A 17,893-nucleotide genomic window follows, 5' to 3' on the forward strand; every position below is an offset into this window, starting at 1 on the left:
GAGTGCGGAGCGAGGAGCCCTAATGGCCTGCAGCCCTTTATATCCACTAGACAGGGATCAGCAGGACCCTCTAGAGCCACATCTGCCCCCCTGGATGAGTGCGGAGCGAGGAGCCCTGATGGCCTGCAGCCCTTTATATCTACTAGACAGGGGTCAGCAGGACACTCTAGAGCCACATCTGCCCCCCTGGATGAGTGCGGAGCGAGGAGCCCTGATGGCCTGCAGCCCTTTCTATCTACTAGACGGGGTCAGCAAGACCCTCTACAGCCACATCTGCCCCCCTGGATGAGTGCGGAGCGAGGAGCCCTGATGGCCTGCAGCCCTTTCTATCTACTAGACGGGGGTCAGCAGGACCTTTTAGAGTGACATCTGCCCCCCTGGATTAGTGCGGAGCGAGGTGCCCTGATGACCTGCAGCCCTTTCTATCTACTAGACGGGGTCAGCAGGACCCTCTCTAGAGCCACATCTGCCCCCCTGGATGAGTGCGGAGCAAGGAGCCCTGATGACCTGCAGCCCTTTCCATCTACTAGATGGGGGTCAGCAGGACCCTCTAAAGCCACATCTGTCCCCCTGGATGAGCGAGGAGCCCTGATCACATGCAGCCCTTTCTATCTATTGGATGGGGGTCAGCAGGATCCTCTCTAGAGCCACATCTGCCCCTCTGGATAAGTGCGGAGCGAGGAGCCGTGATGACCTGCAGCCCTTTCTATCTACTAGACGGTGGTCAGCAGGACCCTCTAGCGCAACATCTGTCCCCCTGGATGAGTGTGGAGCTAGGAGCCCTGATGACCTGCAGCCCTTTCTATCTACTAGACAGGGGTCAGCAGGATCCTCTCTAGAGCCACATCTGCCCCCCTGGATAAGTGCGGAGCGAGGAGCCGTGATGACCTGCAGCCCTTTCTATCTACTAGACGGTGGTCAGCAGGACCCTCTAGCGCAACATCTGTCCCCCTGGATGAGTGTGGAGCTAGAAGCCCTGATGACCTGCAGCCCTTTCTATCTACTAGACAGGGGTCAGCAGGATCCTCTCTAGAGCCACATCTGCCCCCCTGGATGAGTGCGGAGCGAGGAGCCCTGATGACCTGCAGCCCTTTATATCTACTAGACGGGGGTCAGCAGGACCCTCTAGAGCCACATCTGTCCCCCTGGATGAGTGCGGAGCGAGGAGCCCTGATGACCTGCAGCCCTTTATATCTACTAGACGGGGTCATCAGGACCCTCTAGAGCCACATCTGCCCCCCTGGATGAGTGCGGAGCGAGGAGCCCTAATGACCTGCAGCCCTTTATATCTACTAGACAGGGTCAGCAGGACCATCTAGAGCCACATCTGCCCCCCCTGGATGAGTGCGGAGCGAGGAGCCCTGATGACCTGCAGCCCTTTATATCTACTAGACGGGGGTCAGCAGGACCCTCTAGAGCCACATCTGCCCCCCTGGATGAGTGCGGAGCGAGGAGCCCTAATGGCCTGCAGCCCTTTATATCCACTAGACAGGGATCAGCAGGACCCTCTAGAGCCACATCTGCCCCCCTGGATGAGTGCGGAGCGAGGAGCCCTGATGGCCTGCAGCCCTTTATATCTACTAGACAGGGGTCAGCAGGACCCTCTAGAGCCACATCTGCCCCCCTGGATGAGTGCGGAGCGAGGAGCCCTGATGGCCTGCAGCCCTTTCTATCTACTAGACGGGGTCAGCAAGACCCTCTACAGCCACATCTGCCCCCCTGGATGAGTGCGGAGCGAGGAGCCCTGATGGCCTGCAGCCCTTTCTATCTACTAGACGGGGGTCAGCAGGACCTTTTAGAGTGACATCTGCCCCCCTGGATTAGTGCGGAGCGAGGTGCCCTGATGACCTGCAGCCCTTTCTATCTACTAGACGGGGTCAGCAGGACCCTCTCTAGAGCCACATCTGCCCCCCTGGATGAGTGCGGAGCAAGGAGCCCTGATGACCTGCAGCCCTTTCCATCTACTAGATGGGGGTCAGCAGGACCCTCTAAAGCCACATCTGTCCCCCTGGATGAGCGAGGAGCCCTGATCACATGCAGCCCTTTCTATCTATTGGATGGGGGTCAGCAGGATCCTCTCTAGAGCCACATCTGCCCCTCTGGATAAGTGCGGAGCGAGGAGCCGTGATGACCTGCAGCCCTTTCTATCTACTAGACGGTGGTCAGCAGGACCCTCTAGCGCAACATCTGTCCCCCTGGATGAGTGTGGAGCTAGGAGCCCTGATGACCTGCAGCCCTTTCTATCTACTAGACAGGGGTCAGCAGGATCCTCTCTAGAGCCACATCTGCCCCCCTGGATAAGTGCGGAGCGAGGAGCCGTGATGACCTGCAGCCCTTTCTATCTACTAGACGGTGGTCAGCAGGACCCTCTAGCGCAACATCTGTCCCCCTGGATGAGTGTGGAGCTAGAAGCCCTGATGACCTGCAGCCCTTTCTATCTACTAGACAGGGGTCAGCAGGATCCTCTCTAGAGCCACATCTGCCCCCCTGGATGAGTGCGGAGCGAGGAGCCCTGATGACCTGCAGCCCTTTATATCTACTAGACGGGGGTCAGCAGGACCCTCTAGAGCCACATCTGTCCCCCTGGATGAGTGCGGAGCGAGGAGCCCTGATGACCTGCAGCCCTTTATATCTACTAGACGGGGTCATCAGGACCCTCTAGAGCCACATCTGCCCCCCTGGATGAGTGCGGAGCGAGGAGCCCTAATGACCTGCAGCCCTTTATATCTACTAGACAGGGTCAGCAGGACCATCTAGAGCCACATCTGCCCCCCCTGGATGAGTGCGGAGCGAGGAGCCCTGATGACCTGCAGCCCTTTATATCTACTAGACGGGGGTCAGCAGGACCCTCTAGAGCCACATCTGCCCCCCTGGATGAGTGCGGAGCGAGGAGCCCTAATGGCCTGCAGCCCTTTATATCCACTAGACAGGGATCAGCAGGACCCTCTAGAGCCACATCTGCCCCCCTGGATGAGTGCGGAGCGAGGAGCCCTGATGGCCTGCAGCCCTTTATATCTACTAGACAGGGGTCAGCAGGACCCTCTAGAGCCACATCTGCCCCCCTGGATGAGTGCGGAGCGAGGAGCCCTGATGGCCTGCAGCCCTTTCTATCTACTAGACGGGGTCAGCAGGACCCTCTAGAGCCACATCTGCCCCCCTGGATGAGTGCGGAGCGAGGAGCTCTGATGACCCGCAGCCCTTTATATCTACTAGACGGGGTCAGCAGGACCCTCAAGAGCCACATCTGCCCCCCTGGATGAGTGTGGAGCGAGGAGCCCTGATGGCCGGCAGCCCTTTATATCTACTAGACGGGGTCAGCAGGACCCTCTAGAGCCACATCTGCCCCCCTGGATGAGTGCGGAGCGAGGAACCCTGATGGCCTGCAGCCCTTTATATCTACTAGACGGGGTCAGCAGGACCCTCTAGAGCCACATCTGCCCCCCTGGATGAGTGCGGAGCGAGGAGCCCTGATGGCCTGCAGCCCTTTATATCTACTAGACGGGGGTCAGCAGGACCCTCTAGAGCCACATCTGCCCCTCTGGATGAGTGCGGAGCGAGGAGCGCTGATGGCCTGCAGCCCTTTATATCTACTAGACGGGGTCAGCAGGACCCTCTAGAGCCACATCTGCCCCCCTGGATGAGTGCTAATCGAGGAGCCCTGATGGCCTGCAGCCCTTTCTATCTACTAGACGAGGGTCAGCAGGACCCTCTAGAGCCACATCTGCCCCCCTGGATGAGTGCGGAGCGAGGAGCCCTGATGGCCTGCAGCCCTTTATATCTACTAGACGGGGGTCAGCAGGACCCTCTAGAGCCACATCTGCCCCCCTGGATGAGTGCTAAGCGAGGAACCCTGATGGCCTGCAGCCCTTTCTATCTACTAGACGGGATCAGCAGGACCTTCTAGAGCCACATCTGCCCCCCTGGATGAGTGCGGAGCGAGGAGCCCTGATGGCCTGCAGCCCTTTCTATCTACTAGACCGGGTCAGCAAGACCCCCTAGAGCCACATCTGTCCCCCTGGATGAGTGCGGAGCGAGGAGCCCTGATGACCTGCAGCCCTTTCTATCTACTAGACGGGGGTCAGCAAGACCCTCTAGAGCCACATCTGCCCCCCAGGCCACCATCCTTGGAGCCGAAGGATTCATATACTGTTGCCGCCAGATCTAGCACATGTCGCACCCAAGTGGTGAAGAATGGACATGCTATCTATACCTCTGATGCAAATATGAGTAGACCTTAACCCCTTAGTTGGGTTTTCCAGTGAAATACTATTGATGACCTATCATCAATATAGGTCATCAATAGTTGATCGGCCGGGGTCCATCACATGGTATCAGCGCCAAAATGCTACAGAGTTCGGAGCGGAAGCCTCCACACCGACCTCTGTGTAGTGGCCGGCTCTTGTAACTGCAGTATGTCCCTCCATACACACTGCGAACCTGCAGGATGTAACTCTACACCCTGCAGCTTTAAGGGGTTAAAAAACAGTGTCGCCTCCAAACAGCAGAATAGTCCAGGTTATGGTGCTATTCTGTGAGGTGATGGGGAGTTGGGGGATGTATGGTTTGTACTTGCTATCTCTCACTTCCTGCAGTGTCCCCCCGGTGAGGTCCACATCCGGTCTGTAAATGTGATTCTGCTCAGACCACTGTGCATGTTCTCCCCGTAGACTTCTATGGGTGCTGTGTGTAAACAGGTCTGAAGAGAATCAGATTCTTAAATCATCGGCGGTAATCGCGAGAACACAAGAGTAGGCGAGTACAAAAAGTACATCCTGAGCTCCGCGAACAGCGCCGCCATAACTTACTGTGCGGATAAAACGGTGTCTCTCTAGAATGGAGGGTGACAGGAGGAGTCAGTGACCCGGACTGCTCCCTACTGAGCAGGTTAGGATAGTCTAATAGTGAGGGGACTGAATATATTCAAGGCATTCTTAACCCATTACGGACTGGACATTTTTTCTGTGTTTCGAGCACCATAACGCTTTAGTTTTGCTGATGGCGATGTGTGGGGTTTGTTCTTTGGGGGATGAGCTGTAGTTTTTAGTCATACTTATTTAGGGTAAATATCACTTTTTGATCACTTTTTATTTGGGGAGATTGGGTGATCTAAAACCTCTGAAATTCTGGCACAGAAGTGTGACAATGTTGTGGGGGCTCCTGTGACCCCCTGTGTGCGGCCGAGCATTATCCTGCTGGAAGCCGCCATGAGGAACACATGTGGCTGCAGGATGTGCTGAACATATCGCTGAGCTGTCATTGTCCCTCATACCACTACTAGGGGGGACCGACTGTTGTATGCGATGTCCCCCAGACCACCACACCAGGAGGGGGCAGTGTGCCGCTTCACAGCAAAGGGCAGATTGAAGTGCTCACTCCGAGGTCTCCAGACATGAACACGGCCCTCGTCAGCGCCCAAACTAAACCTTGTCTAGTCACTCACTACAACCCGGTTCTACTCTGTAGCATCTAGTTGTGTTGTTCATGAAACCACTGCAAACAGAGGCGACGGTGGGTGGGTGTCAAAGGCAATACATGTAATGGGCTCCATGAGATCAAATATTCTACAGAAAAGCTATTACGTCTGTCAGCTCATTGTTAATTTCGTCAGCACACCTTGTTCTCTCCAGACTAGCCAGGGTTAACAGCTGCTGTGTCTTCTAGTCTGGTAATTACCCTGCTATGTGTCTGAGAAGTGTGCTGGTGACTGACAGGTCTATGTGCCTATCAGCTCCTCGCTCCTCCCGACTCCCTATAAGATCCAGCTCTTGCTGCCTGGGAGTTGCCAATTATTCTTCAGTGTCTGCTGAGTAGTCCAGCTGCTCTGACCTGCTGAGGGTCTGGCCCTGGTACTTTGTGCCATTCCCTCAGTGTGCTAGCTAGTCTGCCTCTGTTGGTATCCTGTTTCTGTCAGCTTGTCTGCTGTATTTGCTATTGTCTGCCAGGTTTTTCCATCTGCCTCAGTCCAGCTAGTAGTGTTCATGCTGTTTTTTGTCATCTGCCTTTCCTGTCGGTATTCTACCCATTCCATCCAATTATGCCAGCGTTCCTTTCTCGGTCCCTAAAATCAGATTTATGTATCTAAGGGACCGCCGCCCAGTTGCCTGCCTGGGGTTAGCCAGGAGTGGAGGCAAGTAGGCAGGGACATGAGTTGCGGGTAACATCCAGGGCAGCCCGGACTGGCGTACCCAGGGTAGTATACTGTAACATAATAATCGGACAACATAAACTGCGCTAGACGCGGTGTGGATCGTGTTTAGGCTCTTCCAAGCCAGTTTACTATCATGTCTGTACAGGATCTAATGCAAGCTCTGGCTCAGCAAGTGTTGGCGTTATCGCAGCAGATGGCGGACATCATGCAGCATCTGTCTGCCATTAAGTCCGAGCCTGCGGCTTTGGACTTGTCAGCACAATCTGAACCCAGGCTTCAGCTACCAGACCGTTTTTCTGGCAAGCGAAGTGAATTTGCTTCTTTTCGTGAGGCTTGTAAGCTATATTTCCATTCAAGGCCAGTCTCCTCAGGGAATGAGGCCCAGTGTGTGGGCATAGTTATCTCCCGGTTACAGGGAGACCCTCGGGCATGGGCATTTTCCCTTTCTCCTGCCTCACCTACTCTGTCTTCTGTTGACAGTTTTTTCTCAGCTCTAGGATTGCTTTATGATGATCCGGATTGTGTGGCCCTCACTGAAAGTAAGATCCGCATGACTCTACAAGGTAACCGCCCTGCTGAGGACTACTGTGCGGAATTCCGGTGCTTGGCAAATGAAGACCAGTGGAACGATCCAGCTTTGAGAAGCCAGTTTTGTTTTGGTTTGTCTGGCAGGGTTAAGAATGCTATGGTTCAGTATTAGAGATGAGCGAACCTACTCGGCCACACCCCTTTTTCGCCCGAGTACTGCGATTTTCGAGTACTCCCGTACTCGGGCAAAAAGATTCGGGGGGCGCCGTGGGTGAGTGGGGGGGGGGGGAGAGGGAGAGAGAGAGGGCTCCCCCCTGTTCCCTGCTGCTACCCCCCGCCGCCACGCCTCCCCCCCAGCGCCCCCCGAATCTTTTCACCCGAGTACTGAAGTACTCGAAAATCGCGGTGCTCGGTCGAGTAATTACTCGAAACGAGTAGGTTCGCTCATCTCTATTCAGTATGCTACAGCTTGCATGTTGGAGGATGCTATGGCCTTAGTGATTAGGATTGATCGCTGTCCCCTTTACGGGAGAGAAAGGAGGAGACTATGTTTGAATCTCCTGCCTCATCGTCTATGTCCCCTGAAGAGGTTGCGGAGAAACCTATGGAGATAGGTACAGTTTCCATTAATAAAGCTCATAGGGATATTCGTCTAAAGAAAGCTTTGGGCTTTTATTGTGGGCATAACGAGCATTTTATTTGCAGCTGTCCAGTGAGACCCCGGAAGAAGCAACCAGTGATTCAGCGGGATCCACAAGTTGCTTGGTTGACTAAATCCAGGCAAGACGTCTCTGCTGAGGTAATATTAGATGATGACGTCATATCTGCTGGTGTTTGTCTTGATAGCGGGTCGGTCACTAATGTGATTAATTCTCAGTTTGCCCTAAAAGCTGGTCTGAAGATAAAGACCCTCCCTAAACCAATGTCATTTACCACTGTAGACTCGTCTCCATTCCGTCTGAGACACATTGTTCCGGATGTGCGTTTAAAGGTTGGGCACTTTCATGTGGAAACTCTATCCTTGTATGTATGTGAGGGTCTGCCCTCTGATATAATTCTTGGATTACCCTGGTTTAAGATTTATAACCTGATTGTCAACTGGGGTGCTAAGGAGATTTATGGGTGGGGAACCCATTGTCTAACCAGGTGCATTCCTGCGAATACCCCTGTCAGGGACTATTAGCCCCTTCCTGGTTCTGAAAAAGTAGTGACCTTTTGTACTACATCTGCTCAAGGCGTCATATGTATCTTCTGCTCCTTATTGTGACTGTTATGCGTTATTTCAGGCTGTATTCATAAGTCCTGTAAGACGTGCGTCCATTGAAGGAGTTGGTATTGTAAGGGCTGCAGGAAATGGACTACAAAGACTCCATATGTCTCTTTGCTTGTCTGTTCTAATACTTTCTAATTTTCATTGTATGAACCTTCACTTAGAAATATGATAAATTTCACCTTTACTAATGTAGCTGGAAAAATTAATTGGGACCACCACAAAGTTTTCTATACTCTTATCTTAAGATATGTTCTGCCAAAACTCACTAATGAGCGTCAGGATGTATCTCAAGGCTACACATTTGGGGAAAAAAGGACACTTTTGATAAGAAACTGTATTAAATGTATTAAGAAACCAATATTAATTGTATTTGACATAAAGCCACTTGCTTTGTAAAATTCATAAAGATTGAGTACATTGTACAATAAACCAGAATGCTACACAGATACCACCACCTCTGCGTGTCCCTGCGTTCTCATGATCAGTCATATCACTTTAATTTGGAGCCCGTCAGCATGCCAAGAGTTATTTGAAATTTACCTAACAGTATATATGTATTTTTCCTCTCCTTATTGTAACTGTTATGCGTTATTTCAAGCCGTATTCATAAGTCCTATAAGACATGCGTCCATTAAAGGAGTTGGTATTTTTATATATATTTTTTTGTTTGCCTAAAGGGTCTGGAGGCCCCTTTTTTTGAGAGGGGATAATGTTAAGTCTGTCAGCGCATTGTTAATTTGGCCAGCACACTTTGTTCTCTCCAGGCTAGCCAGGGTTAACAGCTCCTGTGCCTTCTAGTCAGGTAATTACCCTGCTATGTTTCTGAGAAGTGTGCTGTTGATTGACAGGTCTATCTGCTTATCAGCTACTCCCGCCTTCCTATAAGATCCAGCTCCTACTGCCTGGGAGTTGCCGATTATTTTTCAGTGTCAGCTAAGTAGTCCAGCTGCTCTGACCTGCTGAGGGTCTGGCCCTGGTACTTTGTGCCATTTCCTCAGTGTGCTAGCTAGTCTGCCTCTGTTGGTATCCTGTTTCTGTCAGCTTGTCTGCTATACTTGCTATTGTCTGCCAGGTGTTTCCATCTGCCTCAGTCCAGCTAGTAGTGTTCGTGTTGGTTTTTGTCATCTGCCTTTCCTGTCGGTATTCTACCCCTTCCATCGAGGTACGCCAGCGTTCCTTTCTCGGTCCCTAGACAGAGTAGGGACCGCCGCCCAGTTGCCCGCCTGGGGTTAGCCAGGAGTGGAGGCAAGTAGGCATGGAGAGCGGTTGCGGGTAACATCCAGGGCAACCCAGACTGCCGTACCCAGGGTAGTATACCGTAACAAAAGCCACTGGAAATGGTTCCAACCTGTAACGATGGTGCCACCTGCTTCTGTGCAACAAAACTTTTTGAGCTTCTGTTTCCATTAAAATCAGATTTATGTATCTGAGGGACCACCACCCAGTTGCTCGCCTGGGGTTAGCCAGGAGTGGAGGCAAGTAGGCAGGGACAGGGGTTGCGGGTAACATCCAGGGCAGCCCGGTCTGGCGTACCCAGGGTAGTATACCATAACAAAAGCCACTGGAAATGGTTCTGACCTGTAACGATGGCGTCATCTGCTTCTGTGCAACAAAACTTTTTGAACTTCTGTTTCCATTAAAATCAGATTAATGTATCTGAGTGTCTTTAAACAGGAGTTGTGATGGTTTCAATTAGGGAAGTTTATTTGTAATAACCCTGTACTTTGTAGCTGGGGCGTAGCTAAAAGCTCAAGGCCCAGGTGCAAAAGTTCAGCTCGCCTCCCCACCCCATATCTGTACCCGTACCCATGCAAAATGAATTTACATACATGATGGAGCCCATTGGTACAAGCTTTTGAAAATAACTTATTTCCTGAACTACGTTAACATGTGTTTGTAGCTGCTTAGACTATGTTCATGTTTATTGTTGCATTTTTGAACCACAATTTAAAAAAAAACACATTTAAAAAACTGCATGAGATATTCAAAAACCACTTCTATTTTTAAGAAACTGCTCACATTATTATAAACTGCATGTCGTCAGGTGACATCATGGCAAGTTGGTACTTAAGGTAACATGACATAACCTTATGTAATGTGGATCTCGCGGGATCTGAAGCCGGCCTCCCGCTGCAACAGCAGGGTTGCATAAGGACAGCGACCCCCGACATTAAACCCTGACATGCCATGTTTTACGTAGATTGCGGCATGTAAAGGGTTCACAGAAGGAGCGTGCTCCCACTGATGTCGTCAGACCACCGAGATGTAAGGGCTGATGAGTTGCCATGGCAAAAGGACACCATATACAGGCGTTGAGCTTTGCCATTGCTATGATTGCAGGTGCACCTCTGCTCCGTCACCAGACCATGCAGAGAAGGGAAGGGGGTGTCCATCATGAGCTATACTTACACAAATGGGCAGACACATGAGGCAGACGTCGTTGCCACATGTATGCGATTATTAAGCTAGCAGGGATACCCAGCGTTGCCCAGGATTCAAACTTGAACCAAAGAAACAGCAGAGGTGTGCCTGCGCATCACTAAATAAATCCCCTTTGTCGCGCTCCCAAGAGAATGCAATACATTTTTGGGATACAACGTAGCCTATGTCCTTCCTTAAGATGCAAGATATCTGCCAGCCAAATTTCATCAAAATCGCTTCACTGGTTTAGCTGTGAAAAGGTAACAGATAGTTACTTTTGCATTTATAATATTAGTATAGATACAAGAGAAGTATAACTTATACCAGCTGTACATATATAACTATATACAGGGGATACCCAGGTTATACCAGCATGCTCCATATCACTGTATACAGGAGATGTATAACTTATACCAGCTGCACATATATAATTATATACAAGAGATCCCCAGGTTATACCAGCATGCTCCATATCACTATATACAGGAAATGTATAACTTATACCAGGTGTAAATATATAATTATATACAGGGAATACCCAGGTTATGCCAGCATGCTCCATATCATTATATACAGGAGATGTATAACTTATACCAGCTGTACATATATAATTATATACAGGAGATACCCAGGTTATACCAGCATGCTCCATATCACTATATACAAGAGAAGTATAACTTATACCAGCTGTACATATATAATTATATATAAGGGATACCCAGGTTATACCAGCATGGATCCTATCACTATATACAGGAGATGTATAACTTATACCAGCTGTACATATATAATTATATACAGGAGATACCCAGGTTATACCAGCATGCACCATATCCCTATATACAGGAGATGTGTAACTTATACCAGCTGTACATTCATAATTATATACAGGAGATACCCAGGTTATACCTGCATGCTCCATATCACTATATACAGGAGATATATAACTTATACCAGCTGTACATATATAATTATATACAGGGGATACCCAGGTTATACCAGCATGCTCCATATTACTATATACAGGAGATGTATAACTTATACCAGCTATACATACATAATTATATACAGGGGATACCCAGGTTATACCAGCATGCTACATATCACTATATACAGGGGATGTATAACTTATACCAGCTGTACATATATAATTATATACAGGGGATACCCAGGTTATACCAGCATGCTCCATATCACTATATACAGGAGATGTATAACTTATACCAGCTGTACATTCATAATTATATACAGGAGATACCCAGGTTATACCAGCATACTCCATATCATTATATACAGGGAGATGTATAACTAATACCAGGTGTAAATATATAATTATATACAGGGGATATCCAGGTTATATCAGCATACTCCATATCATTATATACAAGAGCTGTATAACATATACCAGCTGTAGATATATAACTATATACAGGGGATACCCAGGTTATACCAGCATAGATCATATCACTATATAGGAGATGTATAACTCATACAAACTGTACATATATAATCATATACAGGGGATACCCAGGTTATACCAGCATGCTCCATATCATTATATACAGGAGATGTATAACTTATACCAGCTGTACATATATAATTATATACAGGAGATACCCAGGTTATACCAGCATACTCCATATCATTATATACAGGGAGATGTATAACTAATACCAGGTGTAAATATCTAATTATATACAGGGGATATCCAGGTTATATCAGCATACTCCATATCATTATATACAAGAGCTGTATAACATATACCAGCTGTAGATATATAACTATATACAGGGGATACCCAGGTTATACCAGCATAGATCATATCACTATATAGGAGATGTATAACTCATACAAACTGTACATATATAATCATATACAGGGGATACCCAGGTTATACCAGCATGCTCCATATCATTATATACAGGAGATGTATAACTTATACCAGCTGTACATATATAATTATATACAGGGGATACCCAGGTTATACCAGCATGCACCATATCATTATATACAGGAGATGTATAACTTATGCCAGCTGTACATATATAATTATATATAGGGGATACCCAGGTTATACCAGCATGCTCCATATCATTATATACAGGGGATGTATAACTTATACCACCTATACATACATAATTGTATACCGGGGATACCCAGGTTATACCAGCATGCTCCATATCACTATATACAGGAGATGTATAACTTATACCTGCTATACATACATAATTATATACAGGGGATACCCAGGTTATACCAGCATGCTCCATATCATTATATACAGGAGATGTATAACATACCAGCCGTGCATATATAATTATACACAGGAGATACCCAGGTTATACCAGCATGGTCTATATCATTATATACAGGTGATGTAGAACATATACCAGCTGTACATATATAATTATATACAGGGGATACCCAGGTTATACCAGCATGCCCCATATCATTATATACAGGAGATGTATAACTTATACCAGCTGTACATATATAATTATATACAGGGATACCCAGGTTATACCAGCATGCACCATATCACTATATACAGGATATGTATAACTATTACCAGCTATACATACATAATTATATACAGGGGATACCCAGGTTATACCAGCATGCTCCATATCATTATATACAGGAGATGTATAACTTATACCAGCTATACATACATAATTATATACAGGGGATACCCAGGTTATACCAGCATAGTCCATATCATTATATACGGGAGATACCCAGGTTATACCAGCATGCTCTATATCATTATATACAGGAGATGTATAACTTATACCAGCTATACATACATAATTATATACAGGGGATACCCAGGTTATACCAGCATAGTCCATATCATTATATACGGGAGATACCCAGGTTATACCAGCATGCTCTATATCATTATATACAGGAGATGTATAACTTAAACCAGTAGCACATGTATAACTATATACAGGAGATATCCAGCTTATACCTAATTTGCAATGGGAGTTGGATAACTTTGATTGCAAATGTATATAACTGTGGCATGCTTGGGCCGGGCCTCACACACTTCACATTGTTTTTTTAATGTCCCTAATTAAACTTTTAACCCCCTATGACAGTGATGGCGAACCTTTTAGAGACTGAGTGCGCAGACTGCAGCCCAAAACATAAGGTCAGGGCCACTTCAAAATAGACAGCGTCTAGATTTTGACTCCTTTTGGATGCGGAAATACTGCAGGATGTCCTCAGCTGAAATGTCTGTGGAAAATTCTGCAGCATTTCCGCATCCAAAAAGCAGTCAGAATCTGCACGCTGTCTATTTTGAAACAGCCCTGCCCATTTCCAACACATGTAAACATGCCCCAGCGGTAATAATAACCCCCCTCCAGCGGCCCTAGCGATAATAGTGACCCCCTCCAGTGGCCCTAGCGAAGACAGTGACCACCCCCCAGCGGCCCTGGCAATAATAGTGACCCCCTCCAGCGTTAGCGGCCCCAGCAATAACAGTGCCCCCTCCAGTAGTAATAGTGACATCACACAGCAGCCCCCAGTATAATAGTGACCTCCCCTAGCGGTAATAGTGACCCCCACAGCGGCCCCCAGTATCATAGTGACACCTCACAGCGGCCCCCAGTAGTAATATTGACACCCCACAGCGGCCCCTAGTATAATAGTGACACCCCACAGCGGCCCCCAGTATAATAGTGACATCCCACAGCAGCTCCCAGTCCAATAGTGACACCCCACAGCAGCCCCCAGTATAATAGTGACACCCCACAGCGGCCCCCAGTATAATAGTGACATCCCACAGCAGCTCCCAGTCCAATAGTGACACCCCACAGCAGCCCCCAGTCCAATAGTGACACCCCACAGCAGCCCCCAGTATAATAGTGACACCCCACAGCGGCCCCCAGTATAGTAGTGACACCCCACAGCAGCTCCCAGTCTGATAGTGACACCCCAAAGCGGCCCCCAGTATAATAGTGACACCCCACAGTAGCTCCCAGTCTGATAGTGACACCCCACAGCGGCCCCCAGTATAATAGTGACACCCCAAAGCGGCCCCCAGAATAATAGTGACACTCTACAGCGGCCCCCCATCCCCCGAGACCCACATACTTACCCCCACCTCCTCGTGGAAGTGACGCTGTTCCTCTGCCCGGCGCACCGCCAGCAGCGCTGATAGCAGGTGCACACTGACGTCAGTGTGCTGCCAGACACCTCCTCCCCTACTCTCACGAAACCAACGGCGACGAGTGCCAGCAGGGAGGGCTCTACGGGCCGCCTCTGGCACGCGTGCCATAGGTTCGCCACCACTGCCCTATGACATATGCATTGTGTGTACAGAGAAATACAGATAGAAAGTCTTCAGACAATTTCACTTTTTGTAACATTTGTAACTTCTGCTTTTCCCCATCATTCTAGTCACACAAGGTCAGAGGTCACTGTCACTTCTTGCATTGACATCGGTATCCGCCCCGCACTCAGGACTTAGTAGAAGCACCTTTGCTCCAGTCTTCTGGGTATGATGCCACAAGGTTTGCACAGTTGGATTTGGGGATTTTCTGCCATTCCCCCCTCTGCAGATCCTCTCTAGCGGTCAGGTTGGATGGGGTCGTCTGTGGAGCCATTGTCAGGTCTCTCCGGAGATATTTGACAGGCTTCTCAGGACATTCAGCGCTGTCCCTAAGCCCCTCCTGTGTTGTCTTGGCTCTGTGTTTAGGGTCATCGTCTTGTTGGAAGGTTCACCTTCTGCCCGGTCTGAGGTCCCTGCGCTCTGCATCAGGTTTTCATTATCTCTGTACTTTGCTCCATTCAGCTTTCCATCAACCCTGTCCGGTCCCCCTCTCCCAGCCAAACCCCCGCAGTATAATGCTGCCACCACCATTATTCCCCGCAGGCATGGTATTGGGCAGGTGACGAGCCGCGCCCCCCAGACATAACACGGAGGGCGTTATGACACCCCTGCTTGTCAATGGTCTCATTCCCATTTGTGATGGTGTGTGATCCGTAATCCTCAGCAGGTTCTTTCTACACTCTGCTTTCCTCTGTCGCCCATGTTTCCCTATGGAGCCCCTGTCTTATCGCAGTGCAATGCATGAGCGTGTGATGTTCACGTGATGCGCTTCACACGGTACTAGGCGAATGCATTTATATTTTGGAGGGCGGGCCTTTCAGGTCCCTGAGCTGGGGGGAGTCCTGTGTGGGGATTCCCTGGTAGGGAGAGCCGTGTGGATTAGGAGCCAGAAGAGTACAAACATGGCTCGATTCTCAATAGATGAAGAGCAAATGATCGCTCGGGTCCAGGAGTGGCCAAACCCCCGGGACACAAGATGTGAGGTATATATGTATACGTTTCCCCTGGTCGTATATAAGATGGCGTTCCCACGCTTTCCTCATAATCGCCTCTTTTATTTGATACCTATGAACTCAGCATATAATGTCTCTGGGTACTCCAGGTCTGCGGATTGTGGGCCCAGGGCCCGGTGAGCGTGATCTAACTCCAAGGAGGAGTCTGGGGAACCTCCAGAACAGAGTGAGGGTGGGACGCAGGGCTTCCCCTATGTGTTGTTGCTCCACTCCCTCGAGTATTCCTCGCACCCTCATATTATTTCTACATCAGCCAAAGAATCTGCTGGATATTGCATTAGATAGGCATGTGATAATACTGATCCTGTGTGTTCACACGGTCAACCTGTGCCAACCGGGTACAGACTGCTGCCAGCTCTGTCTTAGAGGAGTTTTCCAGCCTATCAATATATGCCCACAGAACTGCAGTAAGCCCCTCCCCTTCCAATCATGTGACCTCAGACCATGTGACTTCCTGTCCTCAGACCTCTTAGGAGCCCCTCCATTCCAGCATCTACCCCGGTGGAGGTACGGGAGGGTTGTGAGACCTTCTGCCATCCGCAGGCCGTATGATGGGACCTCATGAAGGAGCCGGCGCCCCCCGGTGGATGATGGGAGTCGCTGCTGGAAGTTACCAGCTGTAACCCTTTCACTGCCTGAGAGGTGACATGTGCTCCTCACACAGCAGGGGGGACAATTAGGAGTTTAAGGGTTAATCACTGTAACCCTGCACTGGCCACTGAGTCCTATAGGGGCTGTGAGGAAGGGGCCCACTGAGGTATCTCCGACAGACGGCAGCTCAGGGGCTTTCTGCAGTGACAGGAAGAAGGCGGCACGTTGTCATCTGTCGGTCGCTGTGAGTCTCCCACACAGGGAGGCGCCGTCTATGGAGAGCAGCGCCATTGTTTATTACAGTCACTGCAAGTCAGAAGTTGTAGAAGAGGAGAAAAACCTGCGGAACGTCCGGAGCGAACGCAGAAATTGTAGGGAGCAACACGGAGGATCCGCCGGTGAGCGACATAACTCTATCCGCCATCAGGACCATAGAAGACGTGTGTGATGTCACCGGTCACTATTATGTCACTACTGTCGCCACTATCTGATGTCACCGGTCACTATTATGTCACTACTGTCACCACTATCTGATGTCACCGGTCACTATTCTGTCACTACTGTCACCACTATCAGATGTCACCGGTCACTATTATGTCACTACTGCCACTACTATCTGATGTCACCGGTCACTATTCTGTCACTACTGTCACCGCTCACTATTATGTCACTACTGTCACCACTATCTGATGTCACCGCTCACTATTATGTCACTACTGTCACCACTATCTGATGTCACCTGTCACTATTCTGTCACTACTGTCACCACTATCTGATGTCACCGGTCACTATTATGTCACTACTGTCACCACTATCTGATGTCACCGGTCCCTATTCTGTCACTACTGTCACCACTATCTGATGTCACCTGTCACTATTCTGTCACTACTGTCACCACTATCTGATGTCACCGGTCACTATTATGTCACTACTGTCACCACTATCTGATGTCACCTGTCACTATTCTGTCACTACTGTCACCACTATCTGATGTCACCGGTCACTATTATGTCACTACTGTCACCACTATCTGATGTCACCGGTCACTATTATGTCACTACTGTCACCACTATCTGATGTCACCGGTCACTATTATGTCACTACTGTCACCACTATCTGATGTCACCTGTCACTATTCTGTCACTACTGTCACCGCTCACTATTATGTCACTACTGTCACCACTATCTGATGTCACCGCTCACTATTATGTCACTACTGTCACCACTATCTGATGTCACCTGTCACTATTCTGTCACTACTGTCACCACTATCTGATGTCACCGGTCACTATTATGTCACTACTGTCACCACTATCTGATGTCACCGGTCCCTATTCTGTCACTACTGTCACCACTATCTGATGTCACCTGTCACTATTCTGTCACTACTGTCACCACTATCTGATGTCACCGGTCACTATTATGTCACTACTGTCACCACTATCTGATGTCACCTGTCACTATTCTGTCACTACTGTCACCACTATCTGATGTCACCGGTCACTATTATGTCACTACTGTCACCACTATCTGATGTCACCGGTCACTATTATGTCACTACTGTCACCACTATCTGA

The sequence above is a fragment of the Eleutherodactylus coqui genome, chromosome 5 (assembly GCF_035609145.1).
Source record: "Eleutherodactylus coqui strain aEleCoq1 chromosome 5, aEleCoq1.hap1, whole genome shotgun sequence".
NCBI classification, from domain to species: Eukaryota; Metazoa; Chordata; class Amphibia; order Anura; family Eleutherodactylidae; genus Eleutherodactylus; species Eleutherodactylus coqui.